The sequence below is a fragment of the Trachinotus anak genome, unplaced genomic scaffold (assembly GCF_046630095.1).
Source record: "Trachinotus anak isolate AG129_WGS33_773 ecotype Australia unplaced genomic scaffold, CSIRO_AGI_Tana_v1 ptg000005l, whole genome shotgun sequence".
Taxonomy (NCBI): Eukaryota; Metazoa; Chordata; class Actinopteri; order Carangiformes; family Carangidae; genus Trachinotus; species Trachinotus anak.
In genome coordinates this window covers 15,829,762-15,855,953 of record NW_027273856.1, presented here as the reverse complement: position 1 = coordinate 15,855,953, position 26,192 = coordinate 15,829,762, and the positions used below count along the sequence as shown (strand labels likewise).

Here is a 26,192-nt window from a genome sequence, read left to right as displayed (position 1 = left end):
GGGTCTAATAAAGATATTATATATTATATATATATTATATATTAATAAGAGTTCCCCTTCTTTCCACTGACTTCACAGCACAGGACTTAATACACAACGCTCCCATAATTAATTTCAAACTCATTGTTTTTATATTGTTATCTCATTTTTATTTTCTTAAATGTTTCCACTGTACAGCACCTTGTAACCCAGGTTAAAGTTTAATTACTTGGATCCGTTTATAGCACTTTTGTCACATTGCATCTTTTGAATCTTTTTATATATGCAAAGTGGTGTGGAAAATAAAAAATTAAATAATGAAAATTAGGTAAATAAAAAAATATTTGTATGATACAAATAGCCACGAATACAATTTAAAATATATATATTTTCCTTAAATTTTTTTGTGCTGCAGTGTTGTTTTGAAGCAGACTTGAACACACCAGATGGCAAATTAAACACAAGTCATGATAAATGATAAAATTCCCATTTTTCAGGAAGGACACAGTAAAAATATTCTGTAGCTGTGTTGAGGAGCCCTACTGATGTCACAAGCTGCCTAATCTCAAAAGCCTCTAAATCATCCCTCCTGACACACAGCTGACAGTCTCCTGGGAGCGGGACAGTGTGAGTGATGTAGTGTTCAGTTAAAATCCACTGGTGCAGTGAGTCGTGAATACAGGAGCAGGGAATTGTCTAGTAATTCATTGACAGGAGAAGCGTACACATGCTTCAGCCAGCCCAGTCAGTTCTCCAGAGAATAGCACGGGGCAGAATTGAGTTCAAAGGTCAAATGAGTGGTAGTGACCTCAAGTTGACACCCATCTAGAGTTGGCACTCACATTGATAATATAAGCATTTATAAAGGTTTGCACTTAACTGCACTTGAGTGAAATACTGTTTCTGGCACTGGTTGTGCACCTAGCGTGGTACAACCATGAACCCTGCAGTGGAAAAAATAATGGTGCTCAGACATGGGTGTGGACACTGTTCAAACCCATAGAAGATAATTTTAAATTCTGAATTTGATGAAAGAATTTTGGGGACATGTGTAATATGTCTAAACACCTCTTTAACACAGTTTCTACAAAACTAATTAGAGGACTGTTTTTATACATTGATTGGAGGACTGCTGTATTAGACTACATCAGTTTAAGTGAGGTGTAACTAATAAACTGCCACAAATAAATGCTAAATGTTCTGGGGAACAGCAGAATCACACCCTGTTGTTCATATCTACATGTAATTATAAACACAGTTCTGGCGACAGTTTGGCCAGACAAGGAGGGGGGGGGCTGCAGAAACAGATGGTCCTGAGGGAGTTATTAGCGAAGACTTGTTAATTGATCTATGATTTTTCATGAGTGTGTGAACAGTTTCCAATGGATCTGTCTCCCACACAGTGAATTACAGTAGAAACCATAGGGTAATTAATCAGAGTAAGTCCGATGTACAGATATGCACAGAGGTTACTGTGGTTACTGCACAACAATCTGGTGCATCTTTCGCAAAATGTATCCGGTGGATCTGGTGCCTGTAACTGTGCCTTGACAGCGTGCAACATCACTCAGTGTGATGGTAGGTGTAATAAGCTATGGCTACGGTTCAGTTCAAAATATATTGAACTGAACCATTAAAGGCTGCAGATGGAGCAGATACCTGATAACCTCAGATGTCTGTAAAGAGGCTCACCAGAGTAAGGACAGGCCATGAGTATCGACAACTGTCACGCATTACAGAACTGATAAGAATCACCGGTTGTCTCAGTCGACTCAATGGGTCAGCCATTAACATCCTTGAATAGCAAGGCTGGAGGGCAACACAGACACCCATTGACATATTTTTACCTCCAACCCAAATGGGAGAAACTGCCTCCATAGATGGTACCGGTGATGATTCAGGTCAGGTGGTGTTTTCAGAGCTGCCTTGAATTGTCTGTTTCCCAAAGGGTTCTTTGTCTCAAAAGTTTTCATCAGAAGAAAGCATGGAACAAATTTATTTTTACTTGTTTTCAATTATTAATTACTGCTTTCAAAAAGTTAGAATGTTGTGAGTTCAACTGTACCAGCTTGTTTCAGTTTGTCTGTGAATGAAGCTAATATGGCTAAAATTAGCCCGGCCCAATGTTTTTATGTTTGTTCCAACTTCCAATTTATTGCTGCAACTCTCAGAAGTTTAGGATATGTCCACATTATTATGTTTACGCCTGGCGTCCACACTGCTCTGGAGTTTGCAAGAAGCCAAATTGGAGAAATTTGGAAACACTGCTGGACCTGTTTCAGTTGTGCTGTAGTCAGGGCTGAGATTTTTGGAAATGATGATGCAGACTCCCAGATTCACTCCCTGATCGGGTCTTATCAGCCTCGACTACCAGTGGTGAAAACAACAGGAATAATGAATTACAAGCGATGCTGACCTTGTTGTCTGTGCTAGCAGCTGTTGTGCAGTTAAATTCTCCATTTAAATGCTACAATTGCCTTTGCTGTTCTGCCAGTGCACATGAATGGCCATGAGTGTATGAGTTTCCAGGTCTTAGCATGGACGGAGACAGTTTCTGATACAGATAAAACAGTGGTCATTTTGGTTTTAAAATGAAAACATATTAGCGTGGATATAGCCTTAGATTCTGGGGTGTGTGACACTGGTCTGCTTTATTTTTCCAGTAAAACAGCTACAGCTCAGTAGACTGATAATGGGACAGTAATAACACCTGGTTATAGATGGCAGTGGGTTAGAGTGTAAACCATCAATGCATTTCAATATATTATTTTACTGCTTTCATATTTGCAGTGTATTGTGGTTTTATGATAATGAAATTATACCAATAACCAGTATCTAACCATTTTAGTTATGCTGTACATGTAAAAGCCCAACTACGGATAAGAGTTGACGATAAGAGTTGACAATAGCTGCAAACTCTCTGTGCAACGCATCAGTTCCATGCTTTGTATTGAACCAAGGTTAAATTGCATTGTCCTTGTTAAATGAATCAATGAATTAAACTACGACTACAGAACTATGGTCTTTGGTTTGTGGTTACTGGCTGTATGTGTTACAGAATAATTTGTCAGACTCACACAAATAATATATAAGTGAAACCACATTGATGGTTACATTTCTATATCATTTTTTCAATTACTTGTACTGCATTTTTAATCACTATTTTCCTGTGGAACTCTGATCTAACAGACAAGGAGTCCACGTCAAAGATGGCAACACTTGAGAGCCTCACCTTAGTGGATTTGACCACATCTAAAGGAATGACATGTAAATGCAACAATGGTTGAAGCCGTGTAGCAATAGCAAAACATACAAATAGCTCCTTTAACGTGGGTAGTAGTGGGCTTTTTAAATAAAGCTTCCCTCATAAATCTGGCAATTCCTTCTGCCTTGCTTGTTCAAAGTAACTCATTAAAATAAATAAAGAAATTAATCCTGAGTAGAAAATCTTATGAAAAATGTATTTATATAAAAAATTATTTTAATGTAGGTTTTGCCTTCAGGTGTTTTCATCAGTTTATAATTCAGGTGAATATGATCCCTCAAACTTTGTTCCCCTGGTGACAGGTAAATTACTGCTCTGAGCAGAGGTATGTCAGGTGTGGCATCAGAAATATGGTTAGCGGTCATCAATTAGTATGTTAAACAGTGAGTTCAGATTGTAAGAGATGAATCAAAATATAATAATGATATGAAATATGAACACTGTCTGTGTGGCAGTATTATGCAGATAACTGCAGTATTGTAGCATTTTATCCAAGAGGCTGTGGCTCACAATTACTGATATAAAGAAGCTTAATGGAGTGGTAACAAGTCCTTGAATTTGAAATGAATGAATCAGAGAGAGAAGCATTACCATGAAAGTTATTAATTTATGGGAAGACGTACAGAGCACATGTACATACACAGGCTGCTTGCAGGTTACAGTCATTCAGCACCGGAGGAGTCAATACACGGTTGAATGCTTGAGCGGCACACTCAGTCTGAGGTGAAGGTGAAATTACTGCTTTGTATTTGTGTGAATCACTCAGGTGTCATTTAAAATAAGAGCATTTCAGTGCTATTATTTTAAAGTGCTCCGTTTTAGAGCTTCAGCACTGACATAGGCACATATTACCTCAAACGCAGGCACAAAATAACAAGGATCAGCAATCCCCAAGACAGTTTCTTTGAATGTGTGTAGCCAGTTAGCAGCAGGTTGGCAGTCCAGCAGAGGAGCTGTCCTTGAAGCGATGACCTGTGTTCAGAGGAGCCATGCTGCTGAAACATCCTCGAACAAGGCAGAGAATCTCTAACAGGCCTGTGTTGACCTTATGCTCTGACCTCTGTGGATGTGGGAGAACAAAAGCAGAAGTATCATGAACTATCACTTCAAATCAGTGTTTTAATTTACACTTTTGTTTCACTGATCCTGGGGCAAGAATGAAAATGCCAGACACAATGACAGCTGTCAATCACGCAAACGTGCGTCCGAACGGAAGGTGGAAGGTTTTCTGAAGGACGGTGACTGGAGGCAGTCTGGTGCTTCTGTGCAGCACTGTGAGACACAGTCTAGACGATCACCCCCACCGGATGTCTGGTGGTACAGATTTAGGTTGTTTTGCCTCTGTTTCCAGACATCTGGGTTGGCCATTAATAGATACTGTCCTTCTTTCTGAATCCTCAGCAGGGAGGCGTGATTCCCAGTCACAACCTCTAAAACGATTTAAACATCTCTGTGTCGCCTGGAAAATAGGCCAACCAAGGTGACCTCTCGAACTTATGAAATATTAATCTCTCTTTTGGGCAGAAAGCAAATTTCTTGTGTTTATTTGAGCATGAGTAATTTAGTCTCTGGGAAGTGGCTACAATGCTGTATTTTCAAAGCCTCTCTGTTGATAGGACAATGCCCCTAAAAGTATAAGTTTTATTATGCCTCCACTCGGGCAACAGCTAGGGTCGCAGTCATTTTGCTTTCGGGTCGATACGTATGTACGTCCATCCGTCCCATTCACACTGACGATATCTCAGTAATGCCTTGTGAACGCAATATCTCCCTAACGCCTTCAGGGAATTTCTTCAAATTTGGTAAAACTGTTCACCTGGATTCAAGGATGAACTGATTTGATTTTAATGGCTGAAAGTCAAAGATAAATGTTACAATGACCTCACAAAACATGATTTTTGCCTCGTTAACACAGTATCTCGAGAACTGCTCAAGTGAAAACTTGGCACAAATATCCACTTGGACTAAAGCATGAACTGACTGACTTTGGTGGTCAAAGGTCAAGGTCAGTACGACTGCACAAAACACTCTGTAACCATTACTCAATTCTTCACACAGTAATTATGACAACATTTCACACAAATGGTTAATATCTCTCTCCCAAGTTGATGGTGTTGGTTCCTTTTGGTCTGTGCAGGCACTTGAAACAAAGAGCAGTGTCCCATTGACATTGTTCTAAATTCATACGGTGCACACTACTCAGGGATCAGTGTGGACTTCGTTTTGGTTGGTTTAGCACTCTCTTTCCTTGGTTTTATTTTTGCCTCTTAGTAACATTGGATGTTTTCATTAGTTCTGGATATAGTTCGAGTTAGGTTCAAAAGTTCTGACAGATTTTTGGTTTGTTTACGTATTTTGGTCCTAGTTCCTGTTTCTTCATGTTCCCTTTATGTATCATAAAATGTGGAGGCCAACTGGTGTACTGGGCCTTCATTTGTATTAACTGTTTGGAGATGTGGAGAAAGCTGTTTTATGTTGAGGCCCAGACTGACTGGTTCATTCAACAAGCCAATAAGCCTTTGCTAAAATATGTACATTCCTCAAGCAAATCAATGAATAGAAAACAGATGGATGACCTTAGATAATAATGACTTCTTTTGAAGGAAGGGTAATGAACTGATCTTTATGTTGGTGATAAACTGCTGTCCTGCACTAACGTCTGGTCAGGAACATGATCATTGAACCAGATGTAATTTCCTTCCTGACTGTTACTAAAAAGTGTTTGATTTTCTGTGAACTTAAAAAAAAAAAAGTACCTCATTGTCTTGAAGCGTGTGTCTCTACTCTCTAAAGAAGACATTATATTGAAATGGAAATGTGGCTAGGAGGATGATTCTGTACTTATTTATGACCTCTGTAATTTTACTATTTTTATTTGAACAATCTTAAATACACATTTTGTGACCTAGTTGTTCCTGACACTTGGAACCATACTGAATGCTGTTATGGCATTAGCACAAGACAGTGTTTGTTTGAAGTGTTCATCGAAGTTTAGTGTCTTAGGATGAGTGCATTTATACCACCTTTGTTTATATTTTGAGCATTTGGTTGATTAAAAAAAATCAGCTACAAATATAAATGTTAACTCACTCACATTGCTTAACTGTTAACAATAATTAACTCGATGAACAGTTGCCAACTAACAATCAAGAATCATTTAAAATTACTCAAGTTTTTAAGTAATTAGTTGTGTAATGAATTGACAAACGTTGGGTAGATTTTATTTCTTTCAGTGTGCTATAGCTGTTAAATGTAGGTTCTCTTTAGTTGCACTTGATTGTTAGACTCTGCTTGTATATCTGTAAAAGTCACCACACATCCCTGATGCCAACTCAAAACAAAGAGGTCAGTGGTGATGTGTGTTTTTGTGCATCTGCTCAAGGTTTTCTGTCTGGTTAAGTTTAACAGACACATTGTGCAGAGTCTGTTTTCCTCCGTCCTCTCCTCTATCCTCGGTCTGCCCTCTATCTCTTCCGCCCCCGACTCCTCATCTTCGCTGGTTCCCAAGTGAAATGATGATAGAGTCTGTCCCTTCCCACCCCATTATCTACCAGCACTTTATGAGAAATAAAGGATGTTGTAACATGTAATTAGCTAAATCAAAATTTCAAATGAATCATGCTAATCCAGCCTGACGTGATCTCTTTTGGCCATGTCTCTGAGCACCAACACAATTATAACAAAAAAAAAAGAGAGAAATAAAGGATTACTACAAGGACTAGAGGACAGAAGAGCTGCTGGGGTACATGGGGGAGTTCGTCTTGGATCCATTTCAATGTCCTGTGTGTAATGCGATCGTGTGTATGAAGGGCAGCAATGGATACAGTTTCCCCAGCGCTTTATGCTGATGGCTCAAGGTGTCCACTCCAACTGCACCTCTTAAACACATTCACACAGTTGGTAATGACTGCTTTTGACAAAAGATGAATTATATAAGCTTAATGAAGAGTTTTAATGAATTGCGACAAGGACTGTTGCTATAATTGACGATGCTGAGGTCATGTCCTTTGATCACAGGGTTAGAGATTTGGTCCCTGGATCCTTGTGTGTGTCCAGCTGGTGATACATGCATGTTTACTATTCACCATTTAACTGGAAATTTAGGTCGCTCTCCTGTGCCTGTTTTATAGTGACCTGAGAGGAGTTTACATTATACAATGTAAGTAAAAGTGAATAGTCTAATTTGACTAGTTTTAGGACAATGCAAAAATATCATAAAATAAAGGTTTAGGTATGTCTGACACACTAATCCTTCAGAGTAGAGAAGGGATTGAACAGAACATGGATCTTCTTTAGGGCTGACGGATTTTCAATGATTAAAATTTGTACTTCCTGGGAATGTATTACCCCTTTCCTGTTACATTGCGTCATGTAAAACTTGATTCCTATCCTAACTTTCTAAAAATACCCCTACCTATTCATTAGGTCAGAGCTGTCTGGCCCTCTGTTTTTCAGCATTTTCTTCTTACATAACCTAAATAATCAACATTAACATTACTTGAATAATTGGAAGAAACCTGTAGCTGAGAAGTTGGAGTTGTAGGTGTACAGTATATATGTGTATATGTATATGACAGCTGTTGGTACACCAACCCTATCTCCTAGAATTACATATACTATTAAATTGTCATCACAGTTTTTTTGAATGAATGAAGCGTTACATGCACAAAGTATATTTCATCAGCAGTTGTTCACCTATAATGATAAAGGACGGTTTAGGAGGCATAGCCTAATTTCATTGTCCTACTTACGCTAATGCAAATGTATTTTGATACATATGAGCTTATTCTTCAATATCTGATGCTGCCTAAATGCTGTTCATGCTTTGCCTGTGCTATTGTTGCATCGAATGAAGACTGCAATTCAGCGTCAGCTTGTTACATTGCCCAACTAGTTAATAAGGGCAATGCATTAGGCAAGTTTAGAAATGGTTTAAATAATCAGTCATGCTTGTGTGATGCTTACATTTTTATGAATTATAAATGACTGAACTAAATATTAGCTAAATACATTTAAGAATAGAATTTTTTATTGACGCAGTTTTGACCCCAAACCTCACCTGGTGCAGGTCCCTGACATACTCATGAACCGAAGTTTAATAAAGAAAAGCAATAAAATATGGAAGCAAAATACGCCACTATGGTTCTGACAGGGTCTCAAAGGAACCTTAATGGAGCATATGATACTGATCTAATCATTCTTTATCGCAGCTCAGCTATCGATTCAATCAACTAGATTGGAGGTGATTGATTTAATTAGTGTTTGCTTAATGCTTGGGAAGCAGGCTTGCATGTAAATAGGTGTTTTGTTTTTCCAGCTGATGGTTTTTTTTTTTAATTTGGCAGGGGATGCCTCTGACATTACTTCCTGGGCCTTGATCCTGTTGCTTCTCAAGGAACATACTTCTACCAACTGACTGAGGAGCTGAAAATGAAGCTAACTGATGCTACAGAGCAGGGAGGGCTTTAGCTCAACATTTCAACTGTCTGAAAAACTAAATGGGAAATAAATACTGTGGATGTTTATGCAAGATCTGGAAGACAGAGTGGTGGTGCATTGTGTCTGCATAGCAACATCTGGATTGAAACAAGTGCTGTGAACAGAAGTTAAAACTGAGCTTCAAAGCCAAAATTAGCAAAGGTGTGTCTGGAGAAAAAAGAAAATAACACCTTTGCCAACTGTTAAGCAATAGTGGTGGAAATGTTATTGCATTGTTATTGCCACTGTATGTGGCAGTTAGTGGCACAAGAACATTGCAGAGATAGTGGGAGCAGATTCCACTACATATCAGCAGATTCTGGATGTAAATACCCCGCAGTCAGTCAAGAAAGTGAACAGGACAACGATCCAAAGCTGACCTCAGAATCCACCATGACCTACTTAAAGAAACACAAGCTGAAGCTGTTGTACAGGACAGAACCACACCAGTCCACTACGTTGGTCCAGGCTAAAATAGCTGTTGGACAGATTGAAATAAATCTTTACACACAAACGTTCATGTTCACAATAACTTTAATTTCTCTACTTTTCATATAGGGCCACCATGTGGTTTTTTATCTTTTAGTTACATATCTTGACCACTACACAAATACATGGTCCCAAGATGAACCTAATGACTTTAGTGATCCCTGACTTCTCAGCTGGCGCCACCAACAGTTTTTACTTATGCAGTAAAACACACACAAGGTGGATTAGTACAAAATTCAGGTTCATTCATGCCCCCCCCCACCCTCCAAAGAGGATCTTTCTAAACTAAGAAAACAGTGATCAGTAAATTTAAAAGAATCAGTATTCACTTGCCAATAAAAACAACTAATAATCTGATATCAGCGTCTTCGGTAGAAAAATATGCATATTTCACACTGCAAAAGCCCTGAAAACTTCACCTATAACAGTGTGAATTCTAGATGTGAGAGACTCAACTTGATTTTAAAGGGTCAGTGCATTTTAATCCATCCCAGAGCTGTCCACGGGGGCTGTCAGTCATCCAGGTCATGATCACCCTAGAAAAGTTGAAATCGAGGGCAAACGGAAATGTTCCAGTTTCGCTCGATTCAGCTTTTCTTTCTGAAGAGGTCCCTGAGATTCCTGCCTCCACTGCAACACAATGGAGGTGGATTACATTTTGTTTGTGGTGCCCACAGCGCTGAAAAATAACATTACTTCTAGCCTCGCAGCGCAGTAATAAATGTTCAGCAGCATGAACTCAGATACACAGCAGTTTCGCCCTGCGGCTATATTGGAAAGTGTTGACAGTGTAATATCTGCTGTGGGGAGCCCAGAGAGACTGACAGAAAATGTGCCCCTCTGATTTCTGTTCAGTTAAGGGTTTTCTTTTTTTTTGTCATGTTCCAACATCTTAAACTGAGACATGAAGATGAAGCAGTGCTGTGAAGGTGATGGAGTAAACTAAAGCCTGGCAGGAAAGAGGGAAGGGAGGGAATGTGAGCAAACGGACAGAGACCGTCTGATAACAAAAGCATCGATGCAGAGATTTGGAGCGCAGGGCAGAGAGCAACAGAGACTGAGAGCAAACAGGAGGGAAAGAGAAAGGCGAGGACAAGGCCAAATATATACAGATACACACAAAGAGATACAATCAGAGAACCTTTGCAAGAGATTTTTGTCTCCCAGCCCACTGTCCTTCATCATCTGTGTCCACTGTTACTGTTCCACTACATTTATGTTTTCAAGTTCAACCAGGTCTGTGGATTTCCTTTCATTTTATATGATGGTTGCAGAACCTCTCACAGGTTGGTTGTCCATTTACCTCATTTACCACCAATATGTCTATTAACTAACCACAAGTATTGTCAGTTTAAAGTTGCTATGATCGATATTCTACAAACAGCAATGTATCAAATGGCAATCTGCTCTTCCCCTCAGCTCTAAGGAGCTTTAGAAAGAGTTTCTGCACATTCACTTCACTCTCATCACCTGTCACAGGATTTCAGCCAGTTTTCAGCAAAACAGCTCCACAAATCCACTGCACCAACCACACAACCAGCAAATAGCAACAGAAGAGCAAGTTACTTCCCTCCAGAGCTGGTTGAGACCAAAAACAGAGCAAAGACGTGTATATACGTACCTACACACCTGTATGTATACAAACTATTTTCTGACCTGTTGCTATTTGCCAACATTTTAACTGACCTCTGTTCTTTTTCAGTTTAGCTAAAGGTGATGTTAATCTCCTTTTTTTTCCATCATCGAGTTTGAATAAAATAGAAGCTCTTTAGAGGACTAGGTTGTAATTCCTCTTTTAATTAGTACTATCACAGTACTATGGAAGAATGTGCATAAACTGAACTCTTCTATTAGATTTGGAAAAGATTATTTTGAAGCGGTGGAAAGCATCATTGTAATAGTCAAAAGTAAAGTTTTTAACACATCATGGGTGGATGTAACTTGCTAACTGGGCTTGACTGAAAAGCCTTTCCTCCCTTAAGAAGCTAGAAAATTTAGACTACATTATCATGTGTGTGTGTGTGTGTGTGTGTGTGTGTGTGTGTACCCCTGCATCCTGACACCTGTGTGGAGAGGGCACATTTGAACAGTGCAGCCCCAGCAATCAGATCATTTGCACTGAAGCAGCATCTCAAATGAAGCTCAAATGAGCCGTGACTACGTCAGCTAGGAAGCTACCTGTTAATTGCTTCGCTGAGAGGAGGGGCGCTAATGAGTGTTATGAGCACTGTCACATGAAAACAAAGCCTGGCTTCTTTACCGGGTCCCTTCCCTCCCTTTTAAATCCTGCTGGTGAATCACATCATCTCATCACATGCTTTAACCCAGGACAGAGTGCCGACACGTCTTCTCATTATCACCAATATCTGCCTTCGGTTTCCATCCAATTACTGCTTCCAGAGATGCACTGCGAGGTGCCATATCTGATGCGCCAACACACCTAAATCCCGAGATAACAGCTGTTTGACAGCGACCTCACAGGTTCTCCTGGTGCTGAGACCTCAGCCCAGACCTGCACGTTAATTAAAATCATTATTAAGCTACTACTCCTGAGCTGATTTAAAAATGATCAATTCAAAATCTTTGCTTTTGTTGCCATGTGATTCCACAGTTGGCTCTTTACATAGTAGGATATGTTTGTGTTTGACAGCTCTTTGCCAACTTTACCTGTATGTGATATCCATATCAATAGTTTCTGTTATGTCTCATTCATCAATTTTCAATTTTTAGTTCCTTGAAAACCACATAAAATCTGCTTGAAACACGTATCCAGACAGACAGGGTGAAGATGCAGCCTCGAGCTGCTCTCTGCTGTTGTTTGATTCCCTCTGATTTGACTTTGATAGTTGCCATGGCAGTTGAGATCAAAGTCAAAGCAGACTACACAGTATTTTTTCCTTTCAGGAAGGTCACTGTAGCCGAGTTTCCATCCACATGTAGCACAGACTTGCAACCAAATTCCGAGGAAATCTGCAAAACAAGATGTGATTTACTACCAATTAATTTCGTTAATTAATTTCCGTTCACTACTGTGTCGTGCATATTAGGAGCTGGTTCATCGAGATAAACAGCTGGTGCCACTAATTTTCAGTGCAGACGTAGAGGCTGCAGTAGGCTGCATAATCTTTGATCCCTATAATTAAAAGAGCGTCAACCTCAAATGGTGAAAAACAATGTAGAAAACATGATGGAAATTTGGCACTTATAACTATACACTTTGCTTTTATCAATAAAACTACTTTTTTGCTATATTTTGCTGTGTTTTTTTTTTTTTTACATCACCACTCACCGCAGTACCTAATACAAAGTACCTCATCATCATATAACCCATCACAGAACTGTTGAGCTGCTATCAGAAAGTGGGGGGGGTAGCCATCTCCAGGCTCTGCAACTCACTCACTACCTCCAGCCAGCACCAGCAAATTTAAACAGCATAGTAACACAGCAGTGCTGAGAACTGACCCAATAACGCCTAATAGTATAACCTGTCAGTCTGTCTTGCACAGCAAGTGCTGCACAACAAGTCTCCCAAACTGGGCATCTGATCTGTGTGCTCAGGATGGACGTGGAAAAAGCTTCTTGGCTAAATCAATAGATGTGTGAGGGATAGGTGCAGGTGTGTGAAAGACATTTGTCCTTCATGTGGCCTTGCCATTCCTCCTCAGCTGTCCCCTGGTGAGTTATCTCCTCTATCTTGTCAAAGGAGCATTCATATTCATATAACAGCCCTGCCAGTGTGTCAGGAGCCAGCGAGCTTCAAGTTATGCCTTTTGATTTTTCAGCCTCCTCTCTGGGTCTGTCGTCTTCGTGCGCCTCCATCTTCAGATCGGAGTGGAAAGGATCCATCAAGGCTCCCAACCCTGGTGGCAGCGTAACTTAGGCATGGAAGTATGACATGTGACTGAATAAAGGAAATGTGTACAATTTGTCTGTAACACAGCAAACAGTGAGCATTGATTTGATATATATATATATATATATATATATATATATATATATATATATATATATATATATATATATATATATATAGTTTTGAGTTTGCACTTATCTTAAATCATTTTAGTCACTCCCATTTTTCAGTAGCTTTTGTCCCAGTGAACAATATTTTACTTCTTTTAGAATAATTCAGTCCCTCAGTTTTTAACAAGATACTTTTCCTGTGAATTGTGTCCTATGGTTGGGTCTTTTTTAAACTGTGACTATTCTGCTCCGGTTTCTGTCCTTCAGTTTTGACACACTGCTCTTCCTTGTAGAACCCAAACCAAATTTTAATATTGAGCTAAAGTTTAAAGAGTTCCGAGGCTCTCACAAACCTCGGTGGCATTGTCGGGCAACCTTCTAGTAATTAGTGCCACACTTCGATTGGTCATTTGTGTGTTTTTGAAACTTATTTCGCTTTCATTCCTGAGCGCAGTGTAGCAGCCTTGTTTCTGCTTTAACAGCAACGTGCAGGGCAGGGGACAGGTCTGTTTTACAGGGTTTTTAATCTGAAAGACGTAATAGCTTGGAAAAACAGAAATTTGCATGTTCATCCGGGTGTTGTGTTTACATCGATGTCGATCTGAGCTGGAGCCGATAAATACCCACATTCGCTGAAATGTCATTTGATGCAGGAGTGAGTGCCCATTGTACCGTTTTCTACTGCTGATAAAAGCCCAATGTTAGCAGGTCTTAGCAGGTTTTTTGCTCTTCAGTAGAATCACCTTTTTTATTTCAAAACCTGCTTATACTCACTGATTTTGGTGTAAAATGGGTATAACCATATACTTCTAATAATGATGACAAGCACACTTTACTGAGTGGTTGCTTAAGTGAGAAAAATATATACTTAAGTAAGTCTTTTTAATACATTAAATGTATACTTTTCCTGTATTTTGGGGTACTTTCACCAACCAAATATCAAACTAGTGTTAAATGCACTTCAAGCATCAGAAGTACAATTTTTCAAATGTAAAAAAGGAATAACAACATTGAATTTAAAGTTTACTTTGAATATTTTTTCAAATCAAAACAAATGTACTTAAACTATACTATTAATGCATTTAACTGTTATTTTTAGTGCATTCAAAAGATAAAATATGGAAAAAGTTTACTAAGGTATATTTAACCGCTGTAGCCTCCTACTGCAGCTGTGATATGCTGAGGGTCTCTTTTAACCGGTACAGAGTTTTTGGACTGACACAGTGTGCAATGACCGCCGCTGACTGCTCTCCCAGTTCACTGTGTGTGTGACCTGGACAGATGTGATCACTATAAGTGGTTTCCACTGTATTTCTATATAGCATTTACAGTTGAATCTTTAATTCAACATTAAAACCAATCCCTCAAAGCATCTCCAAAAAGAATATATCCAAGCCTCAGAGCATTCACTGAATTTGTCCATGAGGCATAACAATGTTCACACTAAATAATTCTACTGAAGGGACTGCATTCTACCATTCAGCTGATGCAGGCAGATCATCTGGATCCTGACGCCCAGCTTAAAAGGACCTCTTTCAGCTCCTTAAACAATCCAGGAAGATCTCAACACTGATAAATTAAAAATGAATTAAAAGTTATTCAAAAATGAAAATGAAAAATATTAATAAAGCAACAATTAGTGAATCACAAGTAAACAAAGGGTTGGGCACGCTTCAGATGGAGTCTTTCACACAAGCATTTGCTATTACCAGTCCATAGAACCTAAAACATATCATACACCATGTAGACAGAATAAGACAGAAGCAATGCATGTGTTAATCACTAATATTTCTTATTTTGTTGGTCACAAGGAATGTGACCAACTGCTGCCTGCTATGTCTTAAAACAAAACCAGAGTGATGAGAGATGATTAAGATTAAAGGTTGCAGGCTGTAAAGCCAAAATGAGCTGAAAGAGTTTGTCTATGTCGTAATGTTGCATGAAGAGGAAACACGACTTTCTATGAGGGGTTTGGCAAGCGAGGGTGCGGTATTATTTTGATTTTGTTACTGGTGATCAATTACCCCAGTAGGCAAAATCATTATAGGTAAGAGGCATTGTGGAGTGCATGAGCAAAGGAGAGCAGTAATTAATTTTATTTAGCTCCTTTTTTTTCAATGCATGTACTTAACACTGCAAAGCACGAAACAACTTTAATGTAAATACTGCCACAAGCATGAGCATGTTTAACACCACAGTCATCTTTGGCTCACTAAAAAACTACCTTATCATAGCTGGTGGAAGCTGAGCATGGGGTGGGTGTGTGTGTGTGTGTGTGTGTGTGTGAGAAGGCTCAAACTTTTCAGAGCTTTACTTTTAAGATACTACTTCTTTTCCCTGCCTGTGAAATTGTGCCGTTGAAATAACCAATTTGACTCGGTTCAGCGCGCACAGTAATGGCGGCATTCGCCGTCAGCGGCATCGTGCTTTGATTGTGCTGTCAATTTGTCGCTACTCCTTTTCACGAAATCAAATGGCAATTTAAGTTGCAGCATCGCTTATATGAGATTGTCTTGACACGCCGTCTCTTCTTGTCCCGTCTTTGTCTGTCTCCACTTGTTTTATTCTGTGTGTGTCTTAATGAGGATCATTTGTAGGAGCAAACAAAACTAGCGTTTGCTCTTGTGCTGACATTGCTGTCACTTCAGCAGCATCTGTTTGTTCTCTTGGCATCGTTGGGCTCTCTAAATATAGACTGCGATGCTTTGAGGACACCATGAAGGTGCAGATGTCTCAGAAATTATTTGATGCGATAGCAGAGCTGAAAGTAGATCTCTCTCTTTCAGGGAAGTAACAAAAAAAAAAAAAAACACATCTGAAGGGTTTATCAGATAAAGATTATGAAATAAAAAGACATCATTTGCATTGGGCATTATTTGTTTTTTTCCTAAGCAGTCCACAGTATCTTCTTCCTCGGCCATCTAAACTCTGCTACCTCTCTCTGGTGGTGCGCATAAGCCCTTCTGCCCTGTGGTGAACGCTTTAAAAACCTGCTGCTTTCAGATGCGAGCACCTGCTGTCTATGAGGCCTGACGTGCCACGTTGAGGAGATGGATTTGGGTAATGGTCCAGCAACAGTCTGGACATTAAGCTGTCACACAGTGGAACCCACAGAGAGAATGGGAAAGGGAACAGGACCCAGGACTCCCACGGACCTTTGAATGGGAGGAGGAGGAGGAGATATTTCCCTACATGTCATTCCAGTGCTCATTTTACTGATGGCTGCTGAGAAACATTCACTAAGATAAAATGGTGGTAATGGTGGTAAAATGGCATTTTCACTCAGTGATCAGGAGATATCTTCTCCATGTTTTCTATCAGTGTATACAGCAAGCCAGCTTTGCTTTGTCATCTGTCAGCGTTAAAACAGTTATGATTTTTCAGTCCTCTAGAAAAAATAAATGTTGTAATTGTGATGCCTTTTTAAAAATGTAAGATATTTTCTTAAGTCATAATTGTATATTGTTCAGTGTGATGCAATTGTGTTTTCTTTTGGACAAAAAAACCCTTTAGACAGTGATAGTTTTACTCGACTGCCCCTCCTGGGTGGTACGCCACCAACAAGGGCTCTGCAGTCATCACTGGGCTCTCCTCTTGAGCTGGCCCCAGATACAGCCCATCTTCTTGATTCCAGGTTTCAAGTCTCTTTGCCACATGTTTCTGGGATGGCCTGCTCATCTTTTCTATCTCTATCATGGGTTCCAGGTTAGGGTCTGTCTTGTAACAGTGGTGGCCAGCTTCCAAAGCGTGTGGCCAATCCATCTACACCATTTTCTAATAATCCTCGGCAGGATGCTGGTTGTGTCTCTGCCACAGATTGTTGTTGCCAATGGTTTCAGGCCAATGGATCCTCAGAATCTTCCTCAGGCAAGTGTTTACGAAGGTTTGGATTTTCTCTCTAACTGTCACAGTCCTCGACACCTCCGCTCTGTACAGTAGCACTGACTTGACCTTGGTGTTGAAAAGCCTGACCTTGGCGTGAAGAGAGAGTTTTCCATTGTACCATCTGTGTTGCTGCATCTTGTATCCATGCCACTCTGCTTGTTGATGCCCCTGCCAAGGAAGATGAAGGCTTCCACTACTGCCACGATGCTTCACATTCATAGGTAAGCAGATGTGTGCTGGTTGTGTTAGCCTTAAGGATCTTGATCCTTTTTCTATGGATGATTTAGCAGCTGCATAAATAGTAATGTATAAAAATACATTTTAAGACAGCTGTTGTATAGCGAGTGGACTGGAAGTGTCAAGAAAGGAGATGATCCAGACACTAGATAAATTGCAAAAACATAAAACTTGCTCTCTTATGATGTGTGCAATGAATTTTGGTATAGGTTGGGTTTATGAAAGATCCACCTCTTGCTCAGGTAATGAAGGATGCATTTCTTGGCTGCATTTGAACTGGTCCTCAAATGCATCCTTTGAGGGATCCAGCCCCTTGAATTGAGGAACAACTACCATTACACAGCATTTAACAGTAAGCCCTAGCAACTGTTTCTATGTAACCCTGGATAATAAATCAAGTCATTTCTGAGCAGGAGGTGAACTGAATTCAACTTTAGATTTTGTGTGATCTTCTGCAGTGCTGTCAAGGCTTGTAATACATGGCATGGCAATGCTTTGAAACCACATCAGCTAAATCTAATCTCTGTATTGGCTTGTTCATGTGATGACTGATAGGATTGCTTGATAAATCCATACTAAAGACTTAAAGAAATGAGAATGTCTTGATTTATAGTTTATATTTTGATTATTGTGTGCATGTCTTACCGGTTGCCAAAACAGGACAAATCAGGACAGACAGAGTTTATATTTTTCACTTTGAAAACTCATCGTACTCTGTGTCTGCATTTGTTGTTCTGCAATAGCCAAAATGCACTGACTTCTCCTCTTCTAACAGATTTAATATTTTAATAAGCAGTTTTCCTTTGTATTGTTGCACCCATGAATCGGTGAATCACTGCAGCTCAACACTACATGGACTCACTATCAGTGGGATTAAATATTATGAACCCATCATTGACTGACTGACATGGACCACAGTGAATTAAATTAAATGTATTACATAGCTCAAGACATGCATTATTACATCAGCTTTGATACACTGAAGTAAGAAGACTTTATTCTGATTGTACAGTATGTTTTTTAATTTATCTACTTGAGAGGATACTCAACTGTGTGAGTGAACTAAGGATGGAACTTCTGTATTACACACACTTTAAGATCCTCAAAGACTTGAGTTCAGTTTAGCGAGCTGATGAGTCTGTCATTAAGTAACCAGCGAAATCCCACAAGAACATGAATTCTTGTGTGTTCCAGCGCCAAAACAGAAACAAACATTCATCAAAAAGAAGAAACTGGATGCAATGATGGATGGGGAGATGAGGGGAATACAAACTGTAGTCTCTACAGAAAGACCTGGAGGAGTCATTCAGACTGAGGTGAACTTAAGGTGAGCAGCAGCTCTCCCTTAAATCAAATGAGGTGGATTATTAAAAAAATATTCACCTCTTTCTCACTCACAGTAGTTTTCCATTTGCTCACTATTTTCAGCCAGTTTTGTTTTTATTAATATTTCTCCTGTTACCACACGTTTAGTCCTAAATATCAAACTTATTTAAAGTAATGAGAATGACAGGCAGTGTCTGAATTAACATTACACACTGTATGAGACTAGCGGCAAAGTATGGCAACACCAGCTGACCCAAACTGGAACAGACACCGAGCTTGTTCTAAGTCCTACTTGGTCCAATCAGCTGTCACACAGAAATATTTATAATTAGTTTAATTAAGAGAGACACTGTACAGGAGCCAAAAGGCTATTTTTCATCTTTAGTCCCTGGACAATCAACTGAAAGATGAGTATAAAATTAAAATGAAAAGATTTGAAATTGATTTTTTTTAAGCATGCAGAGCAAAAATCAAAAGAGAATACAGGACCCCAGTAGACTGCATTGTTAGGAACTAATTAAAATATACAACACTGAAGTCAGAAGTCACAAAGGTGACTTGTGACCCAAAAGAATATGGTTCAGTCAATAGGAAGTTCATTATCATGTCTGTCAAACACACAAACGTTTAAAAACGGGCTCAGTTTTAAAATCATAACCCGTTTTGAAATTGGGTTGCATCACACACACATAAAGTGATTCTTCACAGATGTTCTTCTCTGTGATCTCAAACATGTACACACAACAAGATTTTATAAGATATTATTAAGATGATCATGCCAGAGGGAGCACCTGATGTGATCTCATGGGGGAAGCAGATGTATAAATGGAGACGGTGGTGCAACAACTTCTGTAACGTTAGTAAAACTATGCAGTGGGAAAAGAAGCAGAAGGCTCAGTGAGTCTGGATGAGGAAATGGTTGGGGAGACGCAGTCAACACAGGTTGTATGTTCTTCAACTAGAACTGGAGGTAAGATTTTAACTATTTTAATAGTTGTGTCCCAATACAAAGGTGCGGCCCTAATTACCCGTCATAGACCATCAAGGCTGAACTGAAATGAGACAGTCTGGCCTATAGAGGACCAACTACCAACCTTGATAACATGTAATTTTTTTTTTTTTTTTTCCACAAAAAAGGCCCCAAGTTTTAACAGTTGTACTATTAGCTGTTGAACTGAACTGAAACCCAACACATTTAAAAGCTGTAATCCTCCAGCTCGCTGACGGTGGTGTTTGCTGTCATTACCTGCGTGCAATGTATTGTGGGATAAATCATGCCAAAACTCCAAAACTCCAGTCGTCTGAGGCCTGCGTAAGAGGAGCTCAAGCTCCTCCGAAATAACTACACTGATGAGTCAAAACGTCCACCGCCCCTGCTCAATATGCTGTTGGTCCTTCACATGCCACCAAACAGCTCCAGACCGCCACAGCACGGTCTCTACAAGAACTCTGCAGTATCTGGCACAGATGTGAGACGGAGACACCACGCTTCAAACTCAATGTTCCACACCTTCCATAATACCCTGTCATCGATTCACGGTTTGACTCTGCTCAGAAGACTGTTGGTAGGTGTTTACCAGTCCTGACCAGGACGTCCAGCCTCAGCATTTCAGAGATGCTGGTTACGTTAGCTTTAATAGGCCTGAGAAAAGCTAACAAGACATGACTGGTAGATGTTCATGGCTTTGACTACCACATCTACAGTACACCTCTGTCCATGCTGCACAATATCCCCCGTGTCCACTGACCCTTATAGCCCACAGGCCACACCTACTCTTCAACTCCTGCATTGCATTGTTTTGAATATGGTGGGAGTGAGGCTTCTTTCAGAATTAGGGTTTATTTACCTCTTTTGTCACCTCTGAGCAAGGCACTGCTCCTCTGACTGGTCTAGATGAGCTAATCGGTTGCCATGGCTGGAGGACTGTGGTCACATCAGTTTCCAGTTGCAAAAATGTGAGGCCAGAAAAGACCATGTGTACTTCCTGGATAAGGATTACAGGTGAAAAGAAAATCAGGCTGCTGTCCTGGTATTTACACTTGTTGGATGGGTGTGTAGCTGACTAGATTGGTTGTTAGCACATTTCCTGTTGGGCAAGCTCGTCGCTGTCTGGCTTTCTGCCTCCCTCACAAGTTGCACCGTACAATTTATTAAGGTATGCAACACACACACAATTTGCCTGTTAAAACACAGGGTAGATGCTGTGTGTTTGTGTGTTATTTTATGTGAGCATACTCATGCATTTGTGTGGGCTTTCCCTCCAGTATATGTGACAGCACTTTTGACCACCCGCTGAGTTTCTGTCTCACACAAAGGCCTGTTTCCCTCCACTGAACTGTGAAGTGCAGCGGTTTATTTTTTACTGGGGTCTGATGGCTCGTGAATGGGTGTGAAGATAGCGGCTTGGCTATGATACATGGGCTTTCCTGTGCTCACCTTGGGGTCTCCTTTTCTGCTCCATATCATTATGAGAGCCTGTATATTATCACAGCGGGGGAATGGAAAATACGGATTACAAAAGCTATTTCCCAGCCGCCAAAATGAAATCAGTGTGAGCTGCTGCGCTGCACGGATTCAACCTCCTTGTGTGATGTGGAAGTGTTGTTTTTTTGGGCTGCTTGCAACCCTTTTATTATTGTGTATGTTTTCCTTCGGGACTGTGGTGTTTTAGTTTCCATGGGTTTTTGTTCCACTGCCTTGATTTTAGAGCAGGAGGCCTGTGGGACCAAGGCTGCAGAAGCAAAAATCAATGGCTTTGCAAGCAGCGACAAGTGCATTCATCAAGTAAAAACAATCCTACTCAGTGACTGAATCTCCCTGTATATTACTCTTCAAAGCTGCGAATGTGTTGTGTTATGAATGCAGTCTGTGTAAAGCCAGGAGAGAAGCTGCTGCTCACTTTATGGACCCCTTAGGAATCCCACTTCCCTTCCAGTGGCTATAGATGTGCGTCTAACAGTTGTCATTTGTGCCCTACTTTTGTGATGACGGAACTTAATGAGTATTGGATGCTCTCTGGGGATGTGAGTTGCAGTGGAAACACAGACCAAGTATTTTTTTGGCAGTCGAGCTTCACACCACTGATACAACAGTGAAGCTTAACATTGGAAAATATTCGACGCAGAATCCCTCATCACCTGCCAGTAACCTAATGTGGCCAAAATCAATACGTCAGAGGCAGAGAAGAGCTGACATTTAGTCCCTAATATCCCATAGTCGCTGAAAACATGCCTCCACTTCCCATAATACAACACCAAACAGACAAAATTACGGAGACGCCAAAAGCGAAAAGTGGCTAATGTTATGCCATTAGTGATGTCTAGTGTTTCACCGGCACATACTGTTTCCCAACTGGAGGTGCTGCTTCACAGTGATTGGCCACTGTCAAGACAGTCACCGCCCCCTGATGTATATGCAAATTTGGTGCCAGTGGGCTGTTAAATGCTGTGAATGTGAACAAGGATTTGATGAAAATAGAGTGGATATTGGACTTTAAGCTTAGGAAGAGATTTGGCAAATAGATCATAATAAAGGTATGATTAAGATCGTGGCCTAATTAAAATAGTGATTTGCTGTGATACTGCACTGGAACTAGAAGTATATCCAAACTGAACTCCAGACTTGTCCCCGGTCCACTCTCCCTCAGTGAGTCTGAGTTTTGTAGTTCAGTTTTCATAATAATACAGTATCTGTGCAGAGCAGAGATTATGGCAGTGAGAATATTTAAATACCAGTACAGATAGCATCAGAGACTCCAGATCACTGTAGCCTCACATTCAGAGAGTAATCTCATCAGTGTTTTCTTTAGTGAAGGCGAAAACACTGCTGCTCTAGCTCCACTTCCACAAAACAAATCAGAGCTGTTAGCCGAGGCTTTGGTTACTGCGGCTTTAAGGAAACTTGACAGATTTATTTCCTTAATCTTTCTTAAACACCCCCCCCCCCCCCACCCCCACCCCCCCACCCCACCCCACCCCACACACACACACAGAGCATTTGGGCTCATTGCTTATTACACACAGTGTTGTAATAAGTGAATGGCGAGGACATTAGAGAGAGGCAATTTGCTGAATGTGAGATTGTGTTCTTGTGTGTCTTCATTTATTTGCATACTCACAACAGCGCGGCAGCCCGGTGGTCCAGTCTTCAGGGCGACTGTCGTGCAGCTGGAGTGTTGAAGGGTTTAAGTGCTTCTCTGCATGAGAGCATCACCCACATGCCATAAATGTAAATGTGTATATGCTCCTGTGCATCCAGCCCATAAAGTTGCAGATGTCTTTTTGTTCCTGGGTGTCATTTTTATTACGCTCAATGACTTTATTGCGGCCGTGGGGAGCGTCAAGGGCAACCATAATAAATGTTGAGGTTTTAGCATCGCTGCTCTCCCACTGACTCGGCAGTGAATAATGATGAGGCTCTGTGTTGCGTGGACCTCGTGTTTGATCCAGCCGCTGTATGGCTGACCTTCAGATGAGGCCTGGCCATGGTGACTCATATAAGCAACCACTCAGGTTTAAAGACTGACGTAGAGCTGTCCTGAAAAGGGCACATTGAGAGTACATTTGTAATATGAGCTGGCACTCCTACACATGCTAAAAGCTCTGGTTTTAGTTCATATTTAAAGGAGGGGAGAGCTTTGGCTTCGTAGCCAACCGTACAACACAGTGTCACTGCAGACTTTTCCTTTGTTTCAAGTTAAATTGTTACACATATCTGATGGAGTTTAACTGAGTTTTGATATAGAAAACTTAGTGAAATTATAGTTAATACTAGTGCTTAACAGGACAGGGGTATACAGATGATATACTGTAGAGTAAATAGTGAAATCAATAAAAAAGTTAAAGGCTACTTTTACACAGTTGGTCCTTTAAAGAAGCTATTTGTGAGTTTTGCTGTTGCTACTTAGCCAATGTTAGCATTAACAGCTGTTTACTTAGCAGTCTAGATGAAATTTTATGACTTAAGCATCAAACTTCATTCACTTACTCACCAAGAGCTGTCTGCAGAGGTGGAGGGCAACGCTAATGTTAACTCCTGTCACTAATCTTGTCTCTTCTTCTACTGAAGTTAGCATGCTAACCAGCTAGCCCCAGCTCGTCTCGCCCTGAAGAAGTAGCGCTGCTCAAGAGGACACATTACAACCGCTAGTATTATACACACAACAATGGCCAAAGCGCTTGTCAAGCAACAATCGCAACCACCCATTCCTGGCAGGAAACCAGATACAGCGGAAGAGAAAACTTACATACAGACTCTTTAAATTAAACTCATGGACTACAAATCCACACAGGAGTTGTCGAGTTGGCTAAACATCACATGCTAATGCCTTTGAATCAAAAGTTGTATACACATGGGCATTCATTCAAAACGTTAGGTGTCGACAAACAGACAACTGCACAACAGCCACAGCAACCTCAAACATCAAGATCTGTTGTGCATAATGAAGCAAAGAAGACATGTTTTATCATTATTATTATTATTATTATTATTATTATTAGTATATCAGGATAAACGCCATGAGTATGCAAGAAAAAGACACATACACAACATACACCCATATATAAAACAATCTACTTGCCAACAAAGCCAAAAGAGTTATATGCAGTTTCTTATAAGATACAAGACTAAAACATTGTTAAATGTGTAAAATGAAGACACAGAGCACATATGTACTGGTAAATTACTCCAACCTGAGGTAGCCCTACAAATCAAAGATTTTTTACTTGTTTCCTTAGAGACAAAAGGAGCCATGAAGAAGAGCTGGTCAGAGCATCTTAGTGAGTTATTTTCGGTGGGAGGGACGAAGGGTTTTTTAAGTAATAAAAGTTAAGTTAAAGTAAATGCATTTAAAAATAAACTGATTCCAATGAAGCTGTCATATTGTATGATAGGGAGCAACCTGAGTTTATCCAGCATTCTACAATGGTACATAAAAAAAGGAAACATCCCAATACAAAACTCCAGAGCCTGTAATATGAGGAATATATCAATGAAAGGGAAGAAATTCATTTCAGAAGCACTCTGATAAACAATGTCAGCAAAGTCCAGTATCGGTTAAAATGTTAAGTGTGTCTGGAACGATGCAGAAAAACAATATCAATATGAACTTTCTTTTTATAATGTGCTTTAAAAGTCAGCTCAAAGTTGATCCATCAAAAGCTTCAGTGGGAACAATAGATCCAGCTCCTGTGAGATCACCACTGTCAGATGCAGAGAAAACATCATTAGTGAATTTCCAGAGACAGTAGTTGTGGAACAGTTTGGTCTAAAACCAAACTGACACTGAGATTGATTGTGACTATATTAATCAATGCATCATGTTTCCTATGTCTAACAAACTGTCTCAGGCTTTGTCCTTTGTTTAAAAATCCCAAAAGAGTTGATCCCAAAAGAGTTGGGATCCAAGGTGAATACCTTGGATCCCAACTCTTCTGCCTCTGCCCTTTAACTTTTGTGAGTTTCCAGGCGGCACATATATTCGACACCTCAGTGAAGTTAGAAGAGTAAAAATCTATAGGATTTTAATCATCAGTAATAAGTTGGGATCAGTTACTGCCAGTTAAGACATTGATAAAAGGTCAGGACCCATTTTCTCATCTAATTTGTGATTTGGGTATTTTCCTTTATCTTATCTTCCAGACACAGGAAACTACTGGAGCGGTCTGAAAAAAAAGTGTTTAAAAATCAATTGGATGTGAGACAAGTATCCAGTCAAGCAAAGACTGAGAAGTGGGTTTGACTCTAGTGGGTTCATTAACAAGTCAAGTGACTGTGTGTAATATGAGCTGATTTGTTGACAGTGACAAACCCACAGAGATTTATCAAGCAGCTCTGCAGTGCCTTTCAGTTCTACGGACGTCTTAGTGTCTTTCAGCTCGTTGTTTTGGTTTTATGCCCACAAAAAATTCTGTTTCAGTTCTGCCTCTCCACTCTCAACAGTGTAATTATAACATGACAACAAGTGAACTTCATAAAGCTCCTGCCCAGCACCAAACATCAAACAGACACAGTTAGCGACCTGCTGGTGAACACAGTGGAGCATTTAGCAGCTACAAAAATCCGATATCTCAGGAGATGGCAGAGACCTACACAGTGAAAGAGCAGGAGAGAAAATAATGAACTTAAAGTCCAAATAAATGCTGATGCTTCTCCAAAACATGTCCGTCATAGACATTTTATAAGGTAATAATATGTCAGACTTGTGTATGATGTTCAGCTTGTTGTGGAGGTTGGCCTCCAAATGGCCAAACAAAACAAAAAAAAAAAAGTTACGCAGCTTTAAAGTCTGACACAAAACAGACTGATGTATATTATAAACTCTACACTATCGCAAATGTATTATGACAAGGTCCAAGATGTTTATGTAATTTACTCATGTAAACCTATTCTCTCAAAAATCTAAACAGAAGTCCTCAAAGTGCTCAGAAAAAAACATGAAATTTGCGCATCTACAATTACAGGATCAAAATCACGAGGACATTTTCTAAATGGACCGTGTGGTGAGAGTTTTTTTTCCAACTATTGTGATACAGTTTTGCCCTAATAATAAATAATTGCAAATAATGAATA

At 40.0% G+C, this 26,192-nt stretch overlaps 1 long non-coding RNA gene across 8 annotated transcripts in view; it reads right to left on the bottom strand.

Annotated features, from left to right (window-relative positions):
• The window catches only part of LOC139621730 (uncharacterized), a 138,542-nt gene that overhangs the window by 45,382 nt on the left and 66,968 nt on the right, over positions 1-26,192 (bottom strand). The window contains exon 4 of one of the 8 annotated variants that reach the window (XR_011691073.1): positions 1,532-4,304. The exons of 6 other annotated variants lie outside the window; for them this stretch is intronic. This is a non-coding gene — a long non-coding RNA (uncharacterized lncRNA). Of the gene's footprint in view, positions 1-1,531; positions 4,305-8,673; positions 9,842-26,192 lie in introns of those variants that run through there. One more of the 8 variants, XR_011691074.1, reaches the window with a different exon arrangement.